Genomic DNA, 25,731 nt, shown 5'->3' on the forward strand with positions numbered 1-25,731 from the left:
TGAATTGATTCAATGTTTACAGATTTTTCAGTTTACAGACTGGAAAGCTAAAGGCAGCAAAATTCAAAATGGCCACCACTTTCTTTGCAAAACCCTTTAATTGAAGGTTTTATGTATTATAGGACAAGGCAAACTGAGTTAAACTTATCTGGAAGTTGACATTAAGTTCAACTTAATGTCAAATCAATACCCTTTTATTATTTGTGCAAATTAATGTCTTTGTTTTTGTGAAAAATATCCTATTTTGATCAGGTTTACATTAATATACACAAGCTTTGCTGCCGTTGCTAAGTTGAATTGATTCAATGTTTACAGATTTTCCAGCAAGTGAGAGGATTTTAAGCTAGCTAGCTAGCCAGCACTGTTACTGTAAGCAAAAATTATTTAATAATTTGTAAATCTGTTGTACAGTATTATTAATTGATTCAATATATATATATATTTATTATCATTTGATTAAGTGTTTCATGTGTGTAATATTTTTGTTTGTGCAGTGCTGTATGCATCAATACCATGCCACCTTGACATGCACACTTTAAAACCTCTTGAGCCCGATTGCCCCCGGTACCGCGGGCAGACGCAGCATCTTGTAAGAAACACCATCCCAGGGCTTGTTAAAATTTAACAACCTATTAATGTGGCATACCCACTTAACGGGAAGAAACTCAGCTAATAGAGGATAATAACCATTTTACCTAACGGAACACAATTCCAACACCAAGCGTCTACATCAGCACTTAACAAAAACATGCTAACGCTACATTAGCGTTACCTTAGCATCTGGCGTATCAACACCTTTGGGCATAGCCACTACCTACCACTTATTCAACCAGACACGTAGTAAATCACTCATTATGATGAACAACAGATTGGGGTATTGGGATTAGTTATGAACGTATGCAGCGTCAGCTAAAAGCACAAAGTTAAAAGGCCATGCAGCAGGTTGAAACTGATTTACATCCCAGAGACCATGATGAAAAACAGCGAGATCCCCCATGTGTTTGCCATGCACAGTCTGGACTGGAAGAAGAAGAAACTGGAGGGTTTGAATGCCACCACTGCAATCATAATTGAAAACAAAAATATTGTGCGGTTTCAGGAGGGTGCCAGACTCCCCACTTCTACCTCGGACAGAAAGAAGACTCTCAGTACCTGCTCCCATGTGTCACGTCTCAGCTAAAGACAGGCAGAGGTCCAGGTCACTTGAGCATATTGAGAAGCTAGAGTGTCTGGATACTTCCTCAGATGGCACAGCTGAAGACCTGTTACTTATGTTGCATCTAGCAAGAATGGTTACAACTTCAGAATTGCTGGATGCTCCTCCAGATGCAGAAGCAGGACTGCCTGGCTTTTCTGCCTTCTGTGCAGACCTCCACCCACACAGACCGGCCAGTATCATTGGCTATCTTCCTCTCATCCCAGCATCTCTAACTGATCCTGCTGTCCTGAAAGAAGAAATTAAATGGCTGATCAAGACATCGCATGCACTGGGAGACAAGTATACCATTATCATTGGAGATCAGGCTACATATGAACTCGCAGTTGCCATTAAAGACAAGCACAGAGATGAGTTCTGCAATGTAGTCCTGCTGCTGGGAGGATTTCACCAAGCTCATAACTACATGAAGGCTGTTTGCAAGATCATTAGGGATGCAGGTGCAGAGGATATTCTTGTTGCAGCTGGTCTGTTTCAGGAAGGGACTGCCAAGAAGATGTTTGGTGAGAAGGCTGAGCACTACCAAACCATGCATGCTCTCAGGATCCTCAGTGAGGCCATGTGGCGCTTGTACTGGCAAGCATTTGAGGTATGTGCAGCAGACAGAGAAACACAACACTGGTAGTCACAAGTAGAAAATGTTGTGAAAATGTTGGTTGAGAAAGACACCACTGCTACTGAGAAGTTAGAGATCATCCAGATGTCACGTCCACAGATATCAATCCTACAAGAACATATGTTACTTTTCCAGGAATCTCTGCAGTTTTCTGGTCAATCTTTCTGGAGATGTCAGACATTCTCCACAGGTTCCTCTACTACCAGCGGGAAGATTAGTGGGCAGGAGATCTCTGTGAATCAGCACAGATGCTACCTTACCTCACTGTAGCAGGACACTACAAATATGAGCAGCAGTCTTTCCATCTGTATTTGTCTGAGATGAAGAAACTGCCAGAGACAGCCCCCGAGGCACATGAAGCACTGATGGCAGGTGCATTTGTTGGAAGGAGATCAGATGGAAACCACATTGGTGTCTCTCCTGACATGCTTCTGGAGCTATACAGATGTAGCGATTCATTTCAGACAGTTTGAAACGCGAGGGCCGTGATTGGTACGTGATCTGCCCTCGCTCAAGGGAAAACCTCCAGCTTGACTTGAGACCGCCCCCGTGATAGATAAATGTAATTATAATGAAGCCAGCTGCAATGGATCAGTGATCCACCAGGGGGTGCAGTGGGGTTCCACACTAGAGCTCATGTGAAATAAAGTCACATACAGTACGCTGGATGTACAGCGGAACTTTGTTAAGATCCATATGTCACGGATATCATACTACTGTGCTAAATAAGAGACATGTAATCATTTACAAAACATCACCATGTTGTTATTTAACAAAATAATTTTGTTATTCGAAAAAAAACTAACGGGAGGAAATGCAGCCCGGCTCTCGATTTTTAATCCTAATTTAATCATCATCTTCACCACGATCATTTATGTTTATGTTCGCCAAATTGACATGAAATCACTGACACATATGAATATGCTGTATTCAACTTCATTAAAACGTTATTAACGTGCCTAAACTCAGTAATTCACCAAAAATATGTATATTTTAAATGGAGCTTCGTCGGTCGATCAGGATCCCAAAGTGTAGCGGAGGGATCCTCATCTGGATGAAGGGTGTTATTTTCCCCATAAGGAACAAGTCGCTGCAAATTATCCCGCTTATTACATGGCCACATTCTCAACAAAGTAACGACATGACTCCCAATATTAATTGAAATGCTTTTATGGATTTAGAAAATGTTTTTATTGATTTAAAAAATAGTTGTATGTATTGATTTAAATTGACATGCATCCGCTAAGAAAAATAGTCCGTTGTTACCGTTTTTTAAACAGTCTGAATGAAACGGCAGCTCTCAGCTGTGTATTTACAAAACTAATGGCCCATCAACCACAGCTCTCTCGCCCCCTGATCTTTCTTCTCCAGCAGCTAAATTAACAGTAGGTTACTCTGAGTGACCATAGACTGTGACAAGCTTACAGTTAGTGACGTAACAACACCATAAAAGCTGGTGGGTTGAAAGCAATATGGGAGGTAAAAATAACTAGAATAATTGTGATTTATTTATTGTGGCTTTTATGTTTTTAGGTATAAAATGTTATGTAATTCAGGCTTATAGTTCACCCTTCTCTAAAAGCCTTCAACAATGACAATATTCATAATAATTTAATAAATCCTTCCAACACACATTGTAAAAAATAGCCTACTGTAAGTTAAGAAATCATTCCAATATGTACATCTTCTGATGCAACAACAATAACATTATAAATAGTAACATAGCTGAACATGGTATTGCACATTTAGCTTCGAGTGTTACTGACCTGAGATGTTTTTATTACATGAATTAAGGTGACTGAGGCTTTTTAACATACAGGGATGCAAACTCATCAGGTATGAAAAAGGTGACAAGGATCCGAGCCCCCGGCTCCCCCACCCCACGGAATGACAGAGGATTTTAGCAGTCAGAACAACTAAAGCAGCAGTGTTAATAATAACAGAAACGCCAAAGAGTCACATCTAATAGAAATATATAAAAGCATTTATTTCAAATTGTGTAGCAGTCAGTTTATTATTTTGGCAGCACTGTTGAGCATTTTGAAAATTTATTTTCATGCCTCTGTGCAAGGCTTAAGTCTTTTTATCTTTATAGCCACATGGTGTAAAGTAACCAAGTTCATAAACTCAACAAGTACTATACTTGGGCACAATTTTGAGATACTTGTACTTTATTTAAGTATTTCAATGTTTTGCTACTTTGTTCTTCTACTCCACAACAGTTCAGAGGTACATGCTGTACTTTTCCTCCACTCCATGTATGTAATACCTTTAGTTACTTTACAGATGTGGATGAATGATGTGAAATATAATCAAGTGTTAAATCAGACTTTAGTTCCACCTGGAGTAAATCCACAAGCTACCCTGCAGGATATACAAAGTCATTCAAACTAGCTGCACCTTTACCAGCTTTGAGAACACTTTCATGATCAATCATTATAAAACATATCATATCTATTATTCTGAAATGGACTAATCTGCACAATGACTACTTTTACTGTCGCTTCTTTCATTATATTTTGATGATAATACTTTTCTACTTTTACTTGAGGAACATTTTGAATGCAGGACTTTTACTGTAACAGAGTATTCCTACACTCTGGGACTATTACCGTATTTTCCGGACTATAAGTCGCACTTTTTTTCCTAGTTTGGCTGGTCCTGCGACTTATAGTCAGGAGCGACGTATATATGTTTTAAATGTCAATTCATGCTGACTGACATGAACCGTCTACAGCCACCAGAGGGCGCTCTAGGCTTGTGACAACTATATGCTGCCCCTTTACCACCGAAAAAAATAACATTAACATTAAAAGAAAAGAAAGACTGAACAAAATCGAAATGCCTCCAAAAAGAAAATCGTATGCTGCAGATTACAAACTGCAGGTTGTGAAATATGCATCCGAAAACGGCAATAGAGCAGCAGAGAGAAAGTTTGGAGTCAACGAGAAACTTGTGAGAGACTGGAGAAAAGCAGAGGTTGCTCTTGCCGCCATGAAAAAAACAAAAAAAGCGAATCGCGGGCTGAGGGCGAGATGGCCAGAGCTGGAGGAACGACTATATAGATGGGTTTTAGAGCAACGTGCTGCCGGGAGAGGCATGTCAACGGTGCATGTACGTCTCCACGCCCTGGCAGTTGCCAAAGACATGAATATAAACGACTTCAGAGGCGGGCCGTCCTGGTGTTACCGTTTCATGCAACGGAACCGGCTCTCTATCAGAGCACGGACAACTGTATGTCAGAAACTGCCAGCAGATTTTCAGGCCAAGATCGACAGTTTCCGTGAGTTTGTTGCAAAGCAGGTGACTGAACACAACGTGTCACCGGATCACATTATAAACATGGATGAAGTCCCCCTCACGTTTGACATCCCCATGGGCCGAAGTGTCGCAGAGAAAGGGCAGAAAAGTGTGAATATAGTGACAACTGGTCATGAGAAATCACACTTCACCGTGGTGCTTGCATGTTGTGGAGACGGATCGAAATTACCACCGATGGTCATTTTCAAGCGCAAAACCATGCCAAAAGACGACTTCCCCCCCACAATTGCCGTGGCCGTGAATGAGAAAGGATGGATGGATACAGAAATGATGAATGTTTGGCTTACAAAGTGCTACACTAAGCGTCCCGACGGCTTCTTTAAAACACGCAAAGCCCTGCTTGTGATGGACAGTATGCGAGCGCACATAACGCAACTGTTCAAAGATAAAATAAAAGCTTGCAACTCCATACCTGTCATCATCCCTGGAGGCTTAACAAAAGTACTCCAGCCACTCGACATCTCCGTGAACCGGAGCTTCAAGGCTGTCTTGCGTCGCCTGTGGGAGGAGTGGATGGTGGATGGAGAGCACAGCTTCACGGCAACGGGAAGGATGCGCCATGCAACTTTCCAGCAAGTCCTTGGATGGATCGACAAAGCATGGACTTCTGTGACAACCGAAACCATACTGTCCGGATTCAGAAAGGCTGGGATAACGGGAAATAATGCTGCGTCTGACGACAGCCCCGCAGAAGAGGAGACAGTGCTTCGTCTTCCTCCGGAGTTGGCGGAGTTGTTCCGCAGCGACACCGAGAATGAAGAATTCAATGGATTCAGTGAAGTGGAATGAGATCGGGAGCTTCGTTAACTTGCTTACCGAGACTTGGCTCGTCGTGTTAATTTAGCCTCTTTTTTTCAGCCTCCCAGCGATGTTCCTTATGCTATTGTGTAGCTGAATAACTGTACATATGTTACGTTAACATACCGGACATTCAGCCTGTTCTGTGTTAAATTAACTGAATAACTGTTTGTGTTAAATTACCGGTAACATACCGGACATTCAGCCTGTTCTGTGTTAAATTAACTGAATAACCGTTTGTGTTAAATTGTTAAGTGTGAAATAAATGTCTGAATAAATGCGAATTCATACTTTTTGACAAGAACTGTCTACAGCCGTGAGAGTGCGCTCTCGGCTTGTGACAACTATATGCTGCTCCTGTACCACTGAAAAAAACGAAGAAGAGAGCGGACGGTTCTTCCGGGTTAGCTGCTTGTTAGCCATCTGTTGTTAGCCGTCTTGTTAGCTTGTTAGCCGTCTGTTGTTAGCCCGCCGTCTTGTGTCCGGTGCGGCGCAGGGTCCACCCCTACCAGCCCAGCGGCCGAATGCTCAGTGGGTGCGTCCGAGATGCCCCGTCTGTCCCAGCAGTCCTCCGTCGGAGCGCGTCAAGGGGTAGAAGCATGCCACCCTAGCCCGACTCGCAGAGCCAGCCTCCAGGTAGAAGGTATGTGTTGCGTTAACATACCGGACCTGTGTAGTTAATAACTTCCCTTTCCAGTTTACCGTAAATGTCTGTTATTGGCTTGGATTTGAAAATAAATATCTGAATAAATACGACTTATAGTCCGGTGCGACCTATATACGTTTTTTTCCTCTTCACGACGCATTTATTGGCTGATGCGACTTATACTCAGGAGCGACTTATAGTCCGGAAAATACGGTACTTTTACTCAAGTACAAGACCTGAGTACCTCTACTTTTACTCAAGTACAAGACCTGAGTACTTCTACTTTTACTCAAGTACAAGACCTGAGTACTTCTACTTTTACTCAAGTACAAGACCTGAGTACTACTACTTTTACTCAAGTACAAGACCTGAGTACTACTACTTTTACTCAAGTACAAGATCTGAGTACTTCTACTTTTACTCAAGTACAATATATATATATATATATATATATATACTTATACCACCTCTGTTTATAGCCTATGAAAAAAACTATTAGAAATAGAAGGCTAAAGCTAACGTTAGCAGATAGTGACAATGTATGCTAGCTAGATAGCTCAACGATTCCTTAAATAATATTGCCACAGAAAAACTTTTCAGTTCACATCACGCTCTGCCGCTCCGACAGGGAGCTCTGCTCTGAACACCTGAACGGCCCGTTCTAACAGCTGTTCACCAGCGGTCCAGTCTGTGCCACAGTGACTCCGGACGCACAGTTAATATTAACGAACGCACCCGTAGGTAATGTAGCTGCTGAAGCTAGACCATCATCTCGGAGCAGCAAAGCCTTATTATACATCCATGAGCAGAGCCGACAGGCAGGAAGACTCGAGCACACAGCTCGTACTTCATTATAATATATAAAAAAAGAACACCATGCGTGTCATGATGGCACATAACAGCTCACGGCCGCAGATTACTCCGGGTCCCAGACCCCCCCATGCCCCAAAAATATTTGTATTGCAGATCTACATGAATCACACAAACGACTTATTTTGGATTCAAAACGGCGAATTTCGCTGAATGGTGACAAGTTTGCATCACTGAACATAGACAGAGCACAACTGAAACATAACATCTGAGATGTAACAATATAATACACTTTTTGGGGATGCTTGGGATGTGAGGAGTGAGGGACACGGCTTAGAACGGGCGTGGTGTCACCTGGCAGGACAGGAGAGTGTGTGCACCAGTCTGCCTTGATCTATGAATTCATGTCCGTGACACTCACTGCTGCCCACAACTGTTTTATAGAAGGAAATTCCTTCACTTCATGAAAGTGTTTTAACCACACACACCTCTACACACACATGACGGGGGTTATTTTCCCCATAAGGAACAAGTCGCTGCAAATTATCCAGCTTATTACACGGCCACATTCTGAACAAAGTAACGACATGACTCCCAATATTAATTTAAATCCTTTTATGGATTTAGAAAATGTTTTTATTGATTTAAAAAATAGTTGTATGTATTGATTTAAAAAATAGTTGTATGTATTGATTTAAATTGACATGCATCCGCTAAGAAAAATAGTCCGTTGTTACCGTTTTTTAAACAGTCTGAATGAAACGGCAGCTCTCAGCTGTGTATTTACACAACTAATGGCCCATCAACCACAGCTCTCTCCCCCCCTCCCCCCTTGATCTTTATTCTCCAGCAGCTAAATTAATTGTAGGTTACTCTGAGTGACAAGCTTGCAGTTAGACACAACACTGTCATTGCAAGTGACCCTCAGTTAGTTGACTTTTATGTTCAACTGCTAAATTCGTTACTGATAAAGAAGGGCTTCTACTGTACCTAATTACCTTAACACTAGAACCGCCAGAGGTTTTTGTATAGGCCTACCTAAACCCGTCAAATCCCGCTATTAGAATCCAATTTTTAACAACATAGGGTGCTACATAACACACTTTCAGGAAAAGTCACGGACTGGGAGACTTTAATATTTTATTGAAAAAAAGTTACATTGCACACACACAACACACATCACACAAATTGACCCGATTGGCTGTTCTAGTGTTAAATAAACTCACTAATTAATGAAACCAGTTCAATACGCATTATTCTTATTCTTATCATTCTTTATGAGCGCAGAAATAGTCTTAAAATCAGATCTGTTTTTTAAATGAAATCTGACGGCAGGCAGTTAGCTCTGATCACCTATGATAAATGCGCCGCACCTAATCGCTGGCCATTCAGCCACAGACACTGTTCGAAATGAGGGGGAGCTAGGAGGAGCTTGGCTCCCCCGAAGAGGGAGGGAGCTCCCCTGAAGGCTGACTTTGAGATAAATAGGGGGAGCCCAAAACAATCGTGCATATTTGTGTCACACAGATTAGAAATGTTGAGTTTCTGTAAATAACAGTTCTTGAAATAAATAATAGTTATTGTTCATTACAGTTTCTGAATATTTGTTTTATATTTGTGAATATGTCTGGGTGTTGCCATCTGTACGTGGCGGCGCTGCATTCTTACTTACGTTGCTATGGTTATGGCGGTGACGCCGGCGCGGTATTTGAAATGTTGATATTGATATTTTTTTAACTCTGGCTTTGTAATATAAAAATATGGCAAAACGAAAACAGCCAAGCGTCACAGCTTTTGGATTCACAAGCAAAGAAGCGAAGGAGTCTAAAAATGACAACGTGAACGGAAAACAACTTTTAGTTGGCCGGCTGTAAGCGGCGTTAGGGTCGAGCTTGACAGCTCCACACCGAGGGAGAGGCCTGCCGATGCGGAGCCTGAAGAGGCTTCAACAACGGCCACATCCGCCGGCATAGTGACACCGTCTGTATTAGTAGAAGAGTGTTTTTATAGCAATTGATTGCATCCGCGCTGCTGCGCCAGTCAACAGAGCGTGCGTGTGACATATTTAGTAGCAGGATGTGCTCTGAAAAATAGGGCTCCCCGAAAGCAAATGGGTAATTCGAAAACTGACAGAGCTCCCTCTATACAAATCAAACTGTAGAAGGTGTGAAAGCACCTATTGTTTTAAATAATGGTCGGAATGTGACCTGTGAGCCTTCTGAATTACCGTGGGACAGCACATTCTAAACTAAAATATTCAATCAATAAAGTAACTTCTTATTTTATCTTAATAATATCTTCATATTAATAATAATAATAAATCATACAGTATGTGTCCGAAAGGGAGCAGGAGGAAGCAAACACAAAAATATACAAAAAATATACTGCATATTAAAGCAAACGATTGTAAAGGTTAAAGTATGAGCATAACAAATAAAGAAGTGTAATGTAAACATTTACATTATAATTATGATATATTATTGAATTACAAGATTAGATATACTTTAGTTGATCTAAAATATTGATGTGTTCAAATGCTCTTCAAAACACAACTGAAAGTCCATGAAACTTGTCTTTCTGTATTTGTGAATGAAGCGCCATCTCCTGGTTAAAACCTGAAATTGAAAATCTGGCAACGCCCTCTTGGAAAATAGTGGGAGGGCTTAACATTCCTCTATACTGGTCTTTGGCAGGTCGTAGGCAGGAAGCTGTAAGCTGGGGCCTGAAATTCAGTGCTACATCTGTATAATGCAGATGCCAAGGAGGCAAGTGGTCTGGATGGCATTACACTCAATCGTGCTGCCAGGATGAAGTGGGTCTACACAAAACCACTCACTGCAGCTATCTCTGCAGAACTCAAGTCTACGCTGCACCTCCATTCCTCCAGCCCCCACCATGAATCTGGTTGGAGTCGTGTCAACAGGGATGCAGAGATGGTAGTCAAGGTCATGGCAGCAGTAGAGACCGACCCATTCACTACAGCCACACCATTCCTGATCAATATATCTACTGGTGAGTGTGCAGATCCCACAGTCAAGGACAACCTGACAAGTGTGAAAGCAGATGGTTTGAAGGCATTGTCAGAGTCACTGTCCAGTGACCAGAAGAAGACAAGTGTTGTAAAGCTAAACACCTTCCATACACAAAACAGGATGAAACCAAAGAAGTCTGGGAAAACCTCTTCACCTTGCAAGAGCAATGAAGTCACTGCCCTTCTGTGCATGACCCAGATCATTGCCAGTGGTGGAGAACTCAACATTGTTGACTTCCCCCATCCCTCTTCCAGGAAAATGTCAGAATGAGTACAGGGACCAAGGCAAGCCTTGTGAAGATCTTGAAAGAGAAAACCAAAGTAAGCAGTATCCCTGATCTGCCCAAAGACTGCCTCAAGACAGCAGTAGTCGTGGATGCCATGTCCGCCATACGACACTGGTCTTTCCACAGAGGAGAAGGATTTGGTGTGATCGCTGGGCAATACAGGCACCTGCTGCTGATTGATGTGCCTCCTGGCACTGACATCATACACTTCTGTTGTGACAAATACAGTATAACCAGCCTCAAGTCAGCTGAGCAGGAACAGAGATGTGCCAGATCCAAACCAGCGAAAGTGTATGAAGTCAGTGAGCAGTACACAGCTCTGGATCCAAAGGGAGTTTTTTGCAGTGTCTGCTAACAAAGCAAACCTGCTGAGCCTCCTTTGTGAGAAGTGGTGTGAGGATGAACAAATGGAACCTGGTCTTGGCCCAGCTCATCTCAACCTGGGTGGTGGATTCAAAGCAGAGACGAAGAGTGTGGTGCTCACAGTATGGTCTGTTATGTATGTTCCTGCTCTTGAATCAACACAGCATGAGGCTTACACTAGGATCTTCCTCCACATTCTCTACAGTGTCCAGAATGAGGAAGTTGACAGAGTTGTCGTATGCCAATGACACCGACATCATTACCAGATGCCTGTAAAATGGTGCTACGCACCTCAGTGATCTAACAGAGCTGTGGGTGAGAATAGGCCAGAATGCATATACCTGCCCATACATGAAATGGTTGTGGCGCTGGGACCTTCACAGTGTTATGCCATGCCCTTCATCCACAGTCTGAGTGGTAGAGATACCACTAGTTATCCATATTTCACTGGCAAGAGGGCATGGTTCAAGAGCAGCATCAGTCTGGACATACCTGCACTTGAAGAGTTTGGTGAGAACCCCGCCGATGCCATAACAGATTACCTCCCCTATCAGGCACGAGACCTCACCATAACTGTATACATCCAAAGCTGATCACTTTGAGGGTTCTGATCTGGGCAAACTGAAAGCATACAAGTTCCTGAACAACAAATTGACGCTCCTAAAGCTAGATGCAAGAATGCATTTTTGCTGCACCTGAAAAGAACGCACACATCACCAAGCCATAAATCCCCCCATGCACAGAATTGGGATGGTCTCTGGACAATGGATGGTTCCGGTACCATCTACAAAACCAGCTTGGCCTGTGTCGATGAATAAGACAATCTCATGTGGCTGTCAGAATAAGGCAGTTCCATGCTACATAGGGTGCCGTTGCCAAGGACTGGCAACCAAATGCAGAAGGATACACACTGCCACACTTGAGAGCAGTGACAGCAGCTGTGACTCAGAAAATGAATATAAAGCAAAAAGCTTTCTGGGACACTAGCATGAATACCACCATGTGTACATTGAAAACATTTGTACTGAATATTCAGTGTAGGTTACTTTGCTCCCTTTTCTTCTTAAAAAAAATTCGAATTTTCTCTTTGTGTATTGTATATTCAGTGTAGGTTACTTTTTCTAAGTTGAACTTAATGTCAACTTCCAGATAAGTTTAACTCAGTTTGCCTTGTCCTACAACCAGGGTGGGAATTTCACGACGGCCACGACGGCCATGAAAAAATGCAATTCACGGCCAAAGTGGCCATTGTGCCCCTGTCAAAAGTTCCAGTCTAAACAACGCTATTGAAGTCATACTAGTGCGCGCAGTAGGATAGTCCCGTGCCTGAGGATAAGAGCGATTGCTCTGTTGTGATTTTTCCGTCAGACATGCCGTGTAAACAACGCAAGTGAAGTCATATTAGTGCGCGCAGTAGGATAGTCCCGTGTCTGTGGATCAGAGCGATTGCTCTGTTGTGATTGTTCCGTCAGACATGCATGCAGGGGCCCGACAGCCTCCTCCTCAGCCGCGGGAAAAAATCTCGAAGTTGCTTTAAAAGCATCAGAACAGTGTTTTCATAACTGCATTATGCTGCGTTTACAACGGACGCGATGGGAATATTCTCATCGCTCTAACCGCTGGAGTTTCACCGCGGTTGTCAGCTGTGTTTACTTCTGTCAATCAAACAGGACGCGCTGGAGAGGGGGCGGGGCTTATTTCAATGTAAATACTGTGGAGGAAACCAACTACGACAAAATTAACGTATTTTACCGTGATTTAATTGTAATACACGTTTCAAAATGATGCTGAAGTAACTACATACTGATACCGGTTAGTAAAAAACATGAATTAATGCTTTGCCAAGTCTGCAGACAAGACGGCAAGCGAAAAACCTTTTAAAATGCGTGTTTTCTGAACGGATCAATCAGGCTAAACTAACCTGTAGCTGCTCCGTCCACACTCACAACAACGTCCTAAAGACAGAATTAAAGCAGCGATTGTATTCGCCATGACAGTCTGTGGTTTGTACATGTTTGACTTTTGTCCAGAGCCGTACATGTACACACACACACACACACACACACACACACACACACACACACACACACACACACACACACACACACACACACACACACACACACACACACACACACACACACACACACACACACACACACACACACACACACACACACACACACACACACACACACACACACACACACACACACACACACAGCAGAGTTTGACCCTTGAAGGCTGTTTCTTCTGCTCTGAAATTGAATATATTTGTTACATATTAATATCATTTTAGATGTTTTGATTTGATTTTGTGAATGGGAGAAGTAGATGGAAAACATACCAAACACTAATTATTCAAAGTAAAGTATTTTATTTTATATACGGTAATACTAAGGAGGCATAGGCCTATATGATGATATAATGTTTGACATTATTGATATTAAAACAGTGATTTGTTTTTCTTATCAGAAAGTGAAGTTATTTATTTGTCAGCTCCAAATCCAAATGTTTCCCTCAATGGCCTTTGTGCCCTGGCATGTGGCCTTTGCGTCCTGAAAAAATGTGTGACACCAAAGGCCAAATGGCCTTGCCACTAAAACGAAGAAATTCCAAGCCTGCCTTCAACACATAAAACCCTCAATTAAAGGGTTTTGCAAAGAAAGTGGCGGCCATTTGGAATTTTGCTGCCTTTAGCTTTCCAGTCTGTAAACTGAAAAATCTGTAAACATTGAATCAATTCAACTTATAATCGGCAGGAAACCTTGTGTATATTAATGTAAACCCTTCAATATGTTATATAGAAATAATATTTTAACCTCTTAAGCACTGAGCCTGTTTTTCAGGTTTCAGGCTCCAAAATGCCACTAACACAGCAAAGACTATATCTTCACTTCTAAAAGGGGTAGATTAATAATATTTTCTCTCAAAGCAAGGTTACATCTGTGAGTTGGATGTAGAAGTGTCAGAATCAATTTAGATGTTTTTATTTTAAAGTAAATTCAGATGGAACATAGTAAAAAACATGTAAATTATAATGTCCACCTAAAAAAAAAACATTACTTATAGTGAAAACCACCCTTGAATGATGGGTTAGTAGACTAAAAGCTTTAGGAATCCAAACTATAACATATAATAGGTACCCTGTATCAAGATTGATGCAAAACAAGTGAAATTTGACCTTTTTAGAGAGGTTTAGAAAAATAAAGTCCAGGACTCACCTCTGGATAATTTGGGAAAAATACTGTAAAAATAATTGCATTTCTTTGAATTATCACTATAGGTATTCATTCCATCCAAATACAACTGTTGTGAAAAAATTAAAAAATTAAAAATTAAAAAAACATATTCTGTTATCCTCTTAGGATGCTAACAGTGAGCCTCTGGATTAGCCCCGAGCGAAAAATGCTAACCTATTATGCACCAGAAATCACTCCTAGCTCCCTTATTACTTATCCCAGCTGCACATCCAACACATCGTTTATGATCGTAAAGACACAGAATCTAACGGTGCCCACCTCAACACTGAAAGATACACACTTGCAACGTTATCAACAAAAACGTAAATCAAAAGAAGTGGCGCTAGGTAGCTACACAATGCTAACGTGGCTTACCTTTGTCTTTGTCTGGTCTAAACTGGTCTTCAATGGCATTAAAACGATAACAACGATGATGTAGTTAATCCATAGGTTAATATCCAATGTGGCTGTGTCCCCTTTGAAATGTTCTGATAATCTATAAGCAATAAAACTGCAATTCCATTATCTGCTGTCCGCTCTGTGCTCCGTGCGCTCTAGGTCCTGCAATTCCTGCTTCCTCACGTAGTAAACAATAAGTAAAGTCTGCTGCGTAAAGTGCTTACGCCGGCTGGCATTCTTCATACTTTACGCAGGACCATATCTCTGGAACCCATTGGTCGATTTGGGTGATTTACACCTTTTTCTGAGCCAAAATATCCAATAGCATCGAGGGGCAGTTCCCAAATCCACGTAAACATTACCATAGAACTATATAATAGAGAAGCAAACAAAGCACATCTGAAAGTACAAGCCTGGACGGCAAAACGTTATACCCAGTATATTGCCATAAATATGATGGTGGATTATCAGTAGAAAATTCTACGTGACAAAAAGACATTGGATTAACCTTGAGCAACGTTTTTATTCCGGTTAACACAACTGTTGATCACAAATCAAAAAAGGTAAGACGTAATTATTGTAATATTTTTGAAACCGGATGTTGTTTACTTTCTCTTTTCTGGCTGATAGCTCCGCAATTCGGGGTCCTACAGTGATGACATTAAATGTGTGGAATCTGTGGAGTCTCAGCTTTAATCAGATATCTTGTTTGTGCAGTGACGATAAGTAATAAGCGCATTGCTACCGTGAGTGCTGTGCAAAAGTCCGTTAGCATTAGTTAGCATTTTTTCGCTCCATGCTAATTCAAAGGCTTGGTATTACTCTTGTGTTTTTTTTAGCTAAAAATGGTTCATATTATTAGTTAGCTGAGTTTCTTATCGTTAAAAGGGTATGGAACATTAATAATTTCATAAATGTTAAGAAGCCCTGAGACATAGTCTCGTAAGAAAACGGTGGGGGGGGTCCACTGGGGGGACCCTCGTACTTAAGAGGTTAAGTATATTTACCCATTTTGAACACAGCAAACAATCCAGAGGACCACAAGTGCATTGCTTGAAATGGAGAGACAAAAAAGGCACAGCGCATTCTAGTGGCCTTATTGAGAACAGGCTTAACCAAGGCATCACCTGAAAGCTTATTTTCTGCTCTTTCAATAGGTTGGCTCAGTTTGTCCTTACTATGAACTGTCACAGAGATATTCAATCAGAAAGAGAAAGATGGCATCTGATCCAGACAGAATTTTTGATTTTTTTTCATACAGGGGTTGCATTGTTTGGACCCTCACTGTAGCTTTCCAGTAGCTAGTTGACTGGGTTGTCCACCCAGGTTGTGATCCCTGAAGGTCCTAGATATCATTTCTGGTGGACAACCTTTTACAACATTCCATGACTTTGCCCCCTGGGTACCTTGTTGTTTTTATTAACCAAATTGGTATCAAATAAACAGTGAGCATTGGTAACACAACTTCAACAGAAGATAATAAGTTATATTGTTTATACACATGGTACTTTACCTATACTGTGTATATATACAGGACTGTCTCAGAAAATTAGAATATTGTGATAAAGTTCTTTATTTTCTGTAATGCAATTAAAAAAAACAAAAATGTCATACATTCTGGATTCATTACAAATCAACTGAAATATTGCAAGCCTTTTATTATTTTAATATTGCTGATTATGGCATACAGCTTAAGAAAACTCAAATATCCTATCTCTAAATATTAGAATATCATGAAAAAGTATACTAGTAGGGTGTTCAACGAATCACTTGAATCGTCTAATTAACTCGAAACACCTGCAAGGGTTTCCTGAGCCTTGAAAAACACTCAGCTTGGTTCAGTAAACTAAATCACAAGTATGGGGAAGACGGCTGATCTGACTGCTGTCCAGAGGACCGTCATTGACACCCTCCATCAGGAGGGTAAGACACAAAAAGAAATTTCTCAAAGAGCAAGCTGTTCACAGAGTGCAGTTTCAAAGCACATCCACAAAAAGTCTGTTGGAAGGGGGAAATGTGGCAGGAAACGCTGCACAACCAAGAGAGATGACCGCAGCCTTAACAGCATTGTGAAGAAGAGTCGCTTCCAGAATTTGGGGGAGCTTCAAAGACAGTGGACTGAAGCTGGAGTCCAGGTATCAAAAGTCACTGTTCACAGACGTGTCCGGGAAATGGGCTACAATAGCCGTATTCCCATGGTCAAGCCACTTCTGAACTCAAGACAACGGAAGAGGCGTCTGACTTGGGCTAAGGAAAAGAAGCACTGGACAGTTGCACAGTGGTCCAAAGTCCTCTTTTCAGACGAAAGCAAGTTTTGTATTTCATTTGGAAGTCAAGGCGCCAGAGTCTGGAGAAAGGCTGGAGAGGAGCAAAATCCAAGTTGCTTGAAATCCAGTGTGAAGTTCCCACAGTCAGCGATGGTTTGGGGAGCCATGTCAGCTGCTGGTGTTGGTCCACTGTGTTTCATCAAGCCCAGAGTAAATGCAGCTGTGTACCAAGAGATTTTAGAGCACTACATGCTTCCGTCTGCTGAAAAGCTCTATGGAGATGAGGAATTCATTTTCCAGCATGATCTGGCACCTGCCCACAGTGCCAAAACCACCAGTAACTGGTGTACTGACCATGGCATTACTGTCCTCGATTGGCCTGCAAATTCCCCTGACCTGAACCCCATAGAGAATATGTGGGGTATTGTGAAGAAGAAGCTGAAAGACACCAGGCCCAACAATGCTAATGAGCTAAAGGCTGCTATTGAAGCATCCTGGGCATCCATAACACCTCAGCAATGCCACAGGCTGATTGCCTCCATGCCACGCCGCATTGATGCAGTAATCCGTGCAAAAGGATTCCCAACCCAGTACTGAGTGCATTAATGGACATTTTCAAATGTTTGATTGTGTTTTGCTGTTATAAATCTTTTTTTTTTACTTGGTCTGAGGAACTATTCAAATTTTTTGAGATAGGATTTTTGAGTTTTCTTAAGCTGTATGCCATAATCAGCAATATTAAAATAATAAAAGGCTTGCAATATTTCAGTTGATTTGTAATGAATCCAGAATGTATGACATTTTTGTTTTTTTAATTACATTACAGAAAATAAAGAACTTTATCACAATATTCTAATTTTCTGAGACAGTCCTGTGTGTATATATATATATATATATATATATATATATATATATATATATATATATATATATATATATATATATATAGTGGCGGGGCGGCTGGTGGAAATTATTTTAGGTGGGGCTATTGTAATGGTGAATAAACCACACGGGGAAGACCCAAACGTCGCCCGGAGGTCCCCCGGTGTTGTTGCGGGAACTGCTGCACTAGCTAACGCTGCACTAGCTAAAACTCCACGAGCTAACGCTACATTAGCAAAACAAACGCTTATTTCTTTTGCAAATGGTGCGGCGGGCTTCAAACACGTTCCCCTCCACTGGTTTCAACCAAGCACTAAATTAGATGTTTTCCAACCAAATGCGGTTGAACTGACACTTCCCCATATTAATTTGTAAGTAGATTCGAAGATACATGAGTTTCTGACTGCCGCAAGCTGAAGCTTGGTTGCTAGGTTACTAGCTGGGTGTTCTCCAATAAGGGGCCGGGGGAAACAAAGTTAGTGATTACTGGTTCCATGTTGATTTAATTCAATACAAATTGTTGGGGGAAACTGAAAGGCTATTACCGTACTGGTTACTTTGCAGCGCGGACATTTCCCCCAGAACACATTTAGACGCTATCGCAACACAGAAGTACCTTTCAAATCCGATCATTTTTAAGACCTTCTAAATCATATTTAAGACCTTTCTTACTTTTTTGGTCATATTTAAGACCTTTTTAAGGCCTTACATTCAGATGATCAAATTTAAGACTTTTTAAGACCCCGCGGGAACCCTGAGGAGACTAAATACGAACATTATATGCAGACACAGACGTGGTTCAGAAACACAGAAATATTAGAAAACAGACCATTAAGGCAAAACATCGAGTTTGATGGATGCTGTCAAAACTCAACTACAATCGTGTGTGTGTGTGTGTGTGTGTGTGTGTGTGTGTGTGTGTGTGTGTGTGTGTGTGTGTGTGTGTGTGTGTGTGTGTGTGTGTGTGTGTGTGTGTGTGTGTGTGTGTGTGTGTGTGTGTGTGTGTGTGTGTGTGTGTGTGTGTGTGTGTGTGTGTGTGTGTGTGTGTGTGTGTGTGTGTGTGTGTGTGTGTGTGTGTGTGTGTGTGTGTGTGTGTGTGTGTGTGAGGGATGTGCATCTCCATCACTGAGGCCGATGCGATGCGCATCTCGATACGTTGCCACGATACGATACATTAACGATACCTTTGAAACACCAGGCGATGCGATACGATACGATTCACCCCTGTTGCGATACAGTTCGATACAATTTGATTCAACATTATGCGATTCGGGGCGATACGATGCGATTCAACACGATGCAAAAATAACGATACTTCAATATGGTACGACAGAGGATTTTTGTTTTATTCCTGATATGCAGCAAATCATACATTAACAAAAAAGTGCTTTACATATTTGGTACTGCACATCCCATCATGCCGTTTATTTTTTTTACTTTTAAAAGCTCTCCAGAGTACAATTGTATAACACCTCACAGTTAAACAATGTAAGGATGCATTGCTCATGATTAACAATGTGCAAATAACAGCTACCATAGAGCAATGCCCATACAGCTGCCAGCCTGATGTGCTTAACACTCAGAGGCTAACTCACCAGTGAGCAGAAAGCAGTGGTTTCTATCTGAACAATAAAGAAAACAAATAACCTTTCACAAACAGGTATTTCATAACTGCTTACAGTAAGGAAGACATTTCAATTATTATTGGCCGTCACAGGCTGCTGTAAGCTAAACACCTCTCTCTGACAGAACACCTCACTGAGTGATTTAACTCGTATGTCTCACTTTCAGGTTTCTCTTTTCAGCCGCAGACCCCACGTCGCCTCTTTATGTGCGTCGCTAAGTTCCTCGTACTACTTGTGTACTTTAAACTGGCTCGGCATCGTCAACAATTTGCGAGTGATTTTTCAAGTTGACCGTCTGTAGTAATAGTGCCGCGCACATATACCATCAGGACGTTACTGATGGGGTGCGGCTGCGGAGTGATACTGTGTGTATGCAAGTCCGCATCTAGGACGGATCTATGTATCATGGCTGTAGACCTGTTAAGTAATAAAGATACCTCATAGAAAGGTCTACGGATACCTTATTACTCTCCATGACCTGCGGTCAACTATATAGCATAAATGACTATTACACCGTCTTTCTTGAACAATCCGAAGTGTTGCCAAACGTTTGATTTGTAGGTATTTTTCGGTGCGCTGTGTTTCTCTTTCTCCTCAACTTCCGTGTGTGTTGATAACTGAGACTCTCGTTCTCCGTAGTGGCGAAGCAAATATCAAAGATCGTCTCTGCTGAACGTTGACAAGATAACGGGATTTTATATGAATGAATCGGTTTTTTACCGATGCAAAGACGCTACGCAATCGATGCATCGCGAGTTCAACCCAAACTGTAGCCGATGTGCACTCTTTCAACCGGTGCACTCGCATCTTGAACGTTTATGCCGGTGCACCGATGCGAATCGGTGAATCTTAACATCTCGTGTGTGTGTGTGTGTGTGTGTGTGTGTGTGTGTGTGTGTGTGTGTGTGTGTGTGTGTGTGTGTGTGTGTGTGTGTGTGTGTGTGTGTGTGTGTGTGTGTGTGTGTGTGTGTGTGTGTGTGTGTGTGTGTGTGTGTGTGTGTGTGTGTGTGTGTGTGTGTGTGTGTGTGTGTGTGACGGGCCCATAGTATCTGTCCCCGGCTGTTTGAAGAGCAAGCATGGGAAACAAAAGACAGTGTTTACATCTTTGCATCCAGCTAGTCACACTCACACACAGTTACAATCACACTCCCTGTAATTGACATAATTAATAGATAGTTTAGCTTCTCACCATCATTTGCTGTGGCCCACTGATGTTAACAATCGTAACTGAAAGGCTGCCTGTGAAACGTAAACATTCAGCCTCGTGACTCGCAAACTCTCGCAAGAGTTTTACACAAGACGGATCCTTTCTTGCCATAACCCTGCACCGGGCACTGACATTGGCGCCCAGTGATCATCAGATTTGACGACGCTGATTGGCTGAAATTATGTTTCGGAGCCATAGTTTACAGATAGCAACAGTCAGCTGCTAGTGGCTGCTGCTGCACTGGTTGAGGGCTCCTCTCTTAGTGCCCAGACGAGACGGTAATTATACAAGCCAGGCAGGAAACATGTGACTTATCAGTAACTTTAGACATCGTAACACCATTTTAAACCAGATTTTATTGTAGATTATACATTTTACTGATACCAATTATATAATATTTACCTTGTTCATTAAAATTTAAAATTAAAAAAATATATTCTTTTAAAGATATATATTTTTTAATTTTTTTTTTTTTTTTTATTAAATTGTTTAATGTTTGAAGAGGTGGGGCGGCGCCCCAATGGGCCGGCCGCCCATCTGTTTGTTTAAGACAGTGGTTCTCAAACTTTTTCTGTCAGGCCCCCCCTTTGGAGAAAAAAAAAGTCGGGCCCCCCCAACACAAATAGTCAGGCTCAGTGGCAGCGCCAGAGATTTATTTTGGGGGTGCTGTGGGGTAGCTTGACTTTTCATAGAGGGTGCTCAAACATTTAGGGTTTCCTATTAATGTACCGGTCGCTACAGTGGAATGTTCTACTGCAACACTCCTCACGCAAATACACAGTGTGACTGTTACTCGATAATCAGCTCACGGCATATAGGTTTAAGCAGGGGTAAAGTGCTATTTTTATAGGTGGTGTGTGGACCTCAGGTCCAGGGGCAAGCTCCCCTGGGAAGATTTTTAAATATTGAAGTTAAAAGCATCAATCTGGTGCACTTTGAGAGCAAAATGAAGAGATATATGGATACATCTCTCAACACCCATTTGAAACAGAACTGTAAACAGATTTACTTTTTCTTTATGGATATTTTACAAATCACCCTTTTAAACTTTATTCTTTTTTTACTTTCATAGTATTTCATACCTGTTTTTTATTTATTCTTATTTTTTTATAACTATAATGATCATATAAACGTGTGCCTCGGAAAAAATTGTTTACATTAATGGTGACCAAAACGTTTGAGACCCACTGAGATAACACTGAGAGAGTCCTTTAGTTCACTGAGCCTCTCAGTCTGACAGGAGAGGACTCTCCTCCACTATGTTGTTGAAAAAACTCCTTATATCCGTTAGCGTAGCTCGCTAGCACCAGAAGCTAACAACAGCGATCTCCGGTACCGGTGCTCTCTCTCGCTCTCTCTCTCTCTCTCTCTCGCTCGCGCACACACACAAAATGACTCGTTCCACACACACACACAGAGCCAAGCTTTAATGAAACACAGAGACCCCGACGTAATAGTACTGTATCATATTATTTTCAAATCAATAATTTTTCAAAATATGAATTTTTTTATTTTATTTTTGTAATAACCATTTTTCCTCCTGGTCTCTCGCGCCCCCCCCCCCCCCCCCTGTCATGCCTCTGCGCCCCCCACACTTTGAGAACCACTGGTTTAAGGTGTCCAGGTGATGCAGACAGGCTGGACCAGAGAGTGAGAGACAGAACTGGACTCCTCACAGCAGTGAACTTCAGCACAGGTACAAAGACTCTATTTTTCATACTGTACAAAGAATCAAGAAAGATAGTGGTTTAAATAAATGAAGTATTGAGTTTAATACACTGATATACATTCCATTAAACAATACTAAATACTAGATCACCTACACATCAGTTAAATGAGGGTTTTTTCCATGCAAAAAGTTACATTTAGATGTTAACAAGCAATATGATTTTGTCAGCTTTCTAATTTAATGTATTGAAGGCAAAGATATTTAACACATAGTGAGAACTGCTACCATTTATCTCTCAATATTGTCTGTAAAAGACGTGATAAAGGTTATTATTTCAGTGAGACAACAGAGCAAGCTTCTACAGTTGCACTATGTTTTGATAACAGTTAAATAATATTTTGATAATAAAATATATTTCAATGTTGATGAACTTCATACTGTTCATTCATAATCTGATTGTCTTTGTAGCTCACTGTTGAAATAAAAAACAAACATTACAATTACAAATTAATTATATCTACAGCCCCTAAACACACAAACACACTGCTTTCATAAATAACACACTTGTTCTACAATAATATGTTTTATGTTTCCTGTCATTTTTGTTAGGAAAGGACATGCCTGAAAAACACGACTCAACATTTTCTCCTTCTCTGAGGGTCAAGAAGAACATCCAAGAGGAACATTAAAAGCTGATGTTATGAGATTTTAAGACCAGTACAGGACATTCACTAAGAAACTACTTTTATTGTGTAAACACAGTCAGCTGATCGAATGCACCTATTTCCACATCTACACTCCATCAGCTGATTATTTGTATTTGCCTCGCTTTATGAGCTTCACATCACTTGTGCCTTGTACCGCAGAGTTTGCAACGTCACAAATAAATGGGGCCAATCTTCAGTCAGATGTGAATGTGTAATCTAACATTTTCAGTAAGAATAATGGACGAAAGGAGTGCAATTACAATTTATTGAAATGTGAACCAAAAGTTAATCAAACATGTTTAAAATAAGAAGCACTCCCCTTTCAAAACTGTATTCTTGTTTATTAATAACAACTTTTTTTTTTACAGTGATATAGTATTTTATACCTGTTTACTTTATTCTCTTATTTTTTTATAATGATCATATCAAGATGTGCCTTTACCTCACTGGTTGTAGAAAAAGCTTGTTACATTTGTTAGCATAGCTAGCTAACCAGATGCTAATAACAACAAAGTTATTGACTGTATGATCAGTATGACAGATGAACAGATCGCCACTGGGCTTTCAACTAAAGACACAGCCACGCAAAAACTGCGGCATGTGTACGGCTCCTTATGGGTACTGCAATTTTTGAAAGTGACGGAGCGACGTTCTGGTGCTCTCCGGCAGAACTGCACCCCTGTCAGACGACACATATACCACGTGATGACACCCTAGGCTCGTGTTGTGTTCAAGGACCCTGACCTTGGCCAGGAAAAACAGGCACTCGCTTGTTAAATTTTTTTGCGGTCTAGATTTCTTTAATTTTTTAATTTTTTGCGTGTGTTTATAAATTACCTCAAGGGCCGTACCAATTGGTCTCGCGGGCCGTATACGGCCTGGGGGCCGGAGGTTCCCCACCCCTGGTCTAAAGTCAAGGATCTAGAACTGGTACTTAGTTTTAATGATACAGTCTGGTTATTATGCTGTTTGGAGGAGGCCTCACAGGTAAGAGCACTAACTAGCTACCATCACATGTACCTTAGCTTGACTTAAATGTATTAAACGTATAATTAAGTGATATCAAAATATAAATAACTAATGTCATGCAAACATAGTGTAACGGACTGGTTATAATGTTGATGTTTGATGTGTTTGTTGTTCAGAGTTTGTTTGCATTTTACAGAGTGTCTGTGAACGTGCCACTGTTTTGATGGACGGTTCTTGTGACCTTTAGCTGTGGGTTTGAGTGGGAGAGTGTTGTCTGGTTGGTTGGGGCTGAAAGAGGGAGGCTCCTGGGGAGAGGGACGCGGGAAGCTAGGAGAGAGCTAGCGGGAGACGTGACGGAGTGTGAGAATACGACAGGGTTAGTGGATTGTTTTGGCGTGGTTATGGCCAACAGTAACCTGTGATATGTACAATAAACTCCCGGATAAAGGACAAACTAAGCCTCCCTGTGTTCCTGTAGCGAGACGCTACAATATTAATATTTGCTTGATTCCAGTGTTGAATTTAGCACAATTGCATACACACGTTAAGGGATTTTAAGATTCTGAAGTATTATGCTAAAAACTCAATAACTTAGATTATTATTTATAGTTTTGCTGAATAGTTTCATGTCCGCTTACCTTAGAAATGTAAAATGTGACGGCAGTGTGCAGATGGGGAGCATGTTAGCTTAGCTTGGTAGCTTCAGCTAGCTCTGGAACTTCCAGCTCGGTGGCAGGAGGTCCTGTCTCGGCTCCGCCTCTTTGCCCTTATTTGGAGCAGGCTGGAGCAGGCGGGAGTTGAACTCTGACGTCACTGTCGAGCAGTTAGTGGCCGACTCCGCCTACTAAGGGCTTCTCGGCAACTCTGCAGAATCCTTAGGGTGACGTCACGGTGCTGCTGTCGTCAGGGAGAGAGCAGAGAAGGAGCCGATTGAGACTGCAGCCACACCCCCAGGACCCAGATAGAAGCCTGAGCCTCCTAACTCCAGCCCATATCCCCAACACACCTTCTCCAACCCAAAATTCACACCCAGCAAACAAAAAGGCCATAAAGACATTAACTGGGAGGAGATTCGTTGTCATAACTGTTCAGGATTAGGTCAAATAAAGAGAAATTGCCCCTCACCAAAGAAAACAACAAGAGCCCAAGTTTATTCAGCATTTCCTGAAATCAGTGACCCCACTGTGCTTCACTTTAAAACACAAAATCAAGTAATGAGTATTCTCATGCTTATAAATGAACTGGAAGTGTGTGCTGTTTTGGAAAGTGGTGCACGGAAAAGTGTGTTGGCTCTGCATCAGTACGAAGCTATTCACCCAGAGGTCCGGCCTCCTCTCCAGCAATCAGTTGTTACGTCTGTTGTTGGTATCGGTCCAGATGACATACCTGTGCTCGGTGAGGCTAACTTCCCTGTCCAGATAAACCAACGCCAAGTTAGCATACACTTCCTGGTTGCTGACATAGCTTCAGATGAAGCCCTGCTAGTCCATCCATTCCTGGTCCAATCCAAAGCACGTCTCGATTATGGTACCAATCGTATGGTTCTGTTTGGTGAAGAGGTCCCATTCTTCAAGCCACAAAGCAAGCCACCATCACCTGCAGTGAGAGTATCCCGGACTGTTGTAGTGGAGCCTGGGCGGGAGTACATGGTGCCAGGCTACACACTTTTTAAAGGA

General features: G+C 41.6%; 1 protein-coding gene and 1 long non-coding RNA gene across 2 annotated transcripts in view; one reads left to right on the forward strand and one right to left on the reverse strand.

Moving 5' to 3' along the window:
• Positions 1 to 25,731, reverse strand: part of LOC307028880 (uncharacterized protein) — a 178,230-nt gene that overhangs the window by 19,302 nt on the left and 133,197 nt on the right. The window lies entirely within an intron of this gene.
• LOC307028881 lies at positions 17,952 to 23,282 on the forward strand. Its single transcript, XR_013805132.1, has 2 exons — positions 17,952 to 22,406; positions 22,989 to 23,282. It is a non-coding gene; the product is annotated as an uncharacterized lncRNA (long non-coding RNA).

The sequence above is a fragment of the Notothenia rossii genome, assembly GCF_949606895.1.
Source record: "Notothenia rossii genome assembly, chromosome: 2".
Taxonomy (NCBI): Eukaryota; Metazoa; Chordata; class Actinopteri; order Perciformes; family Nototheniidae; genus Notothenia; species Notothenia rossii.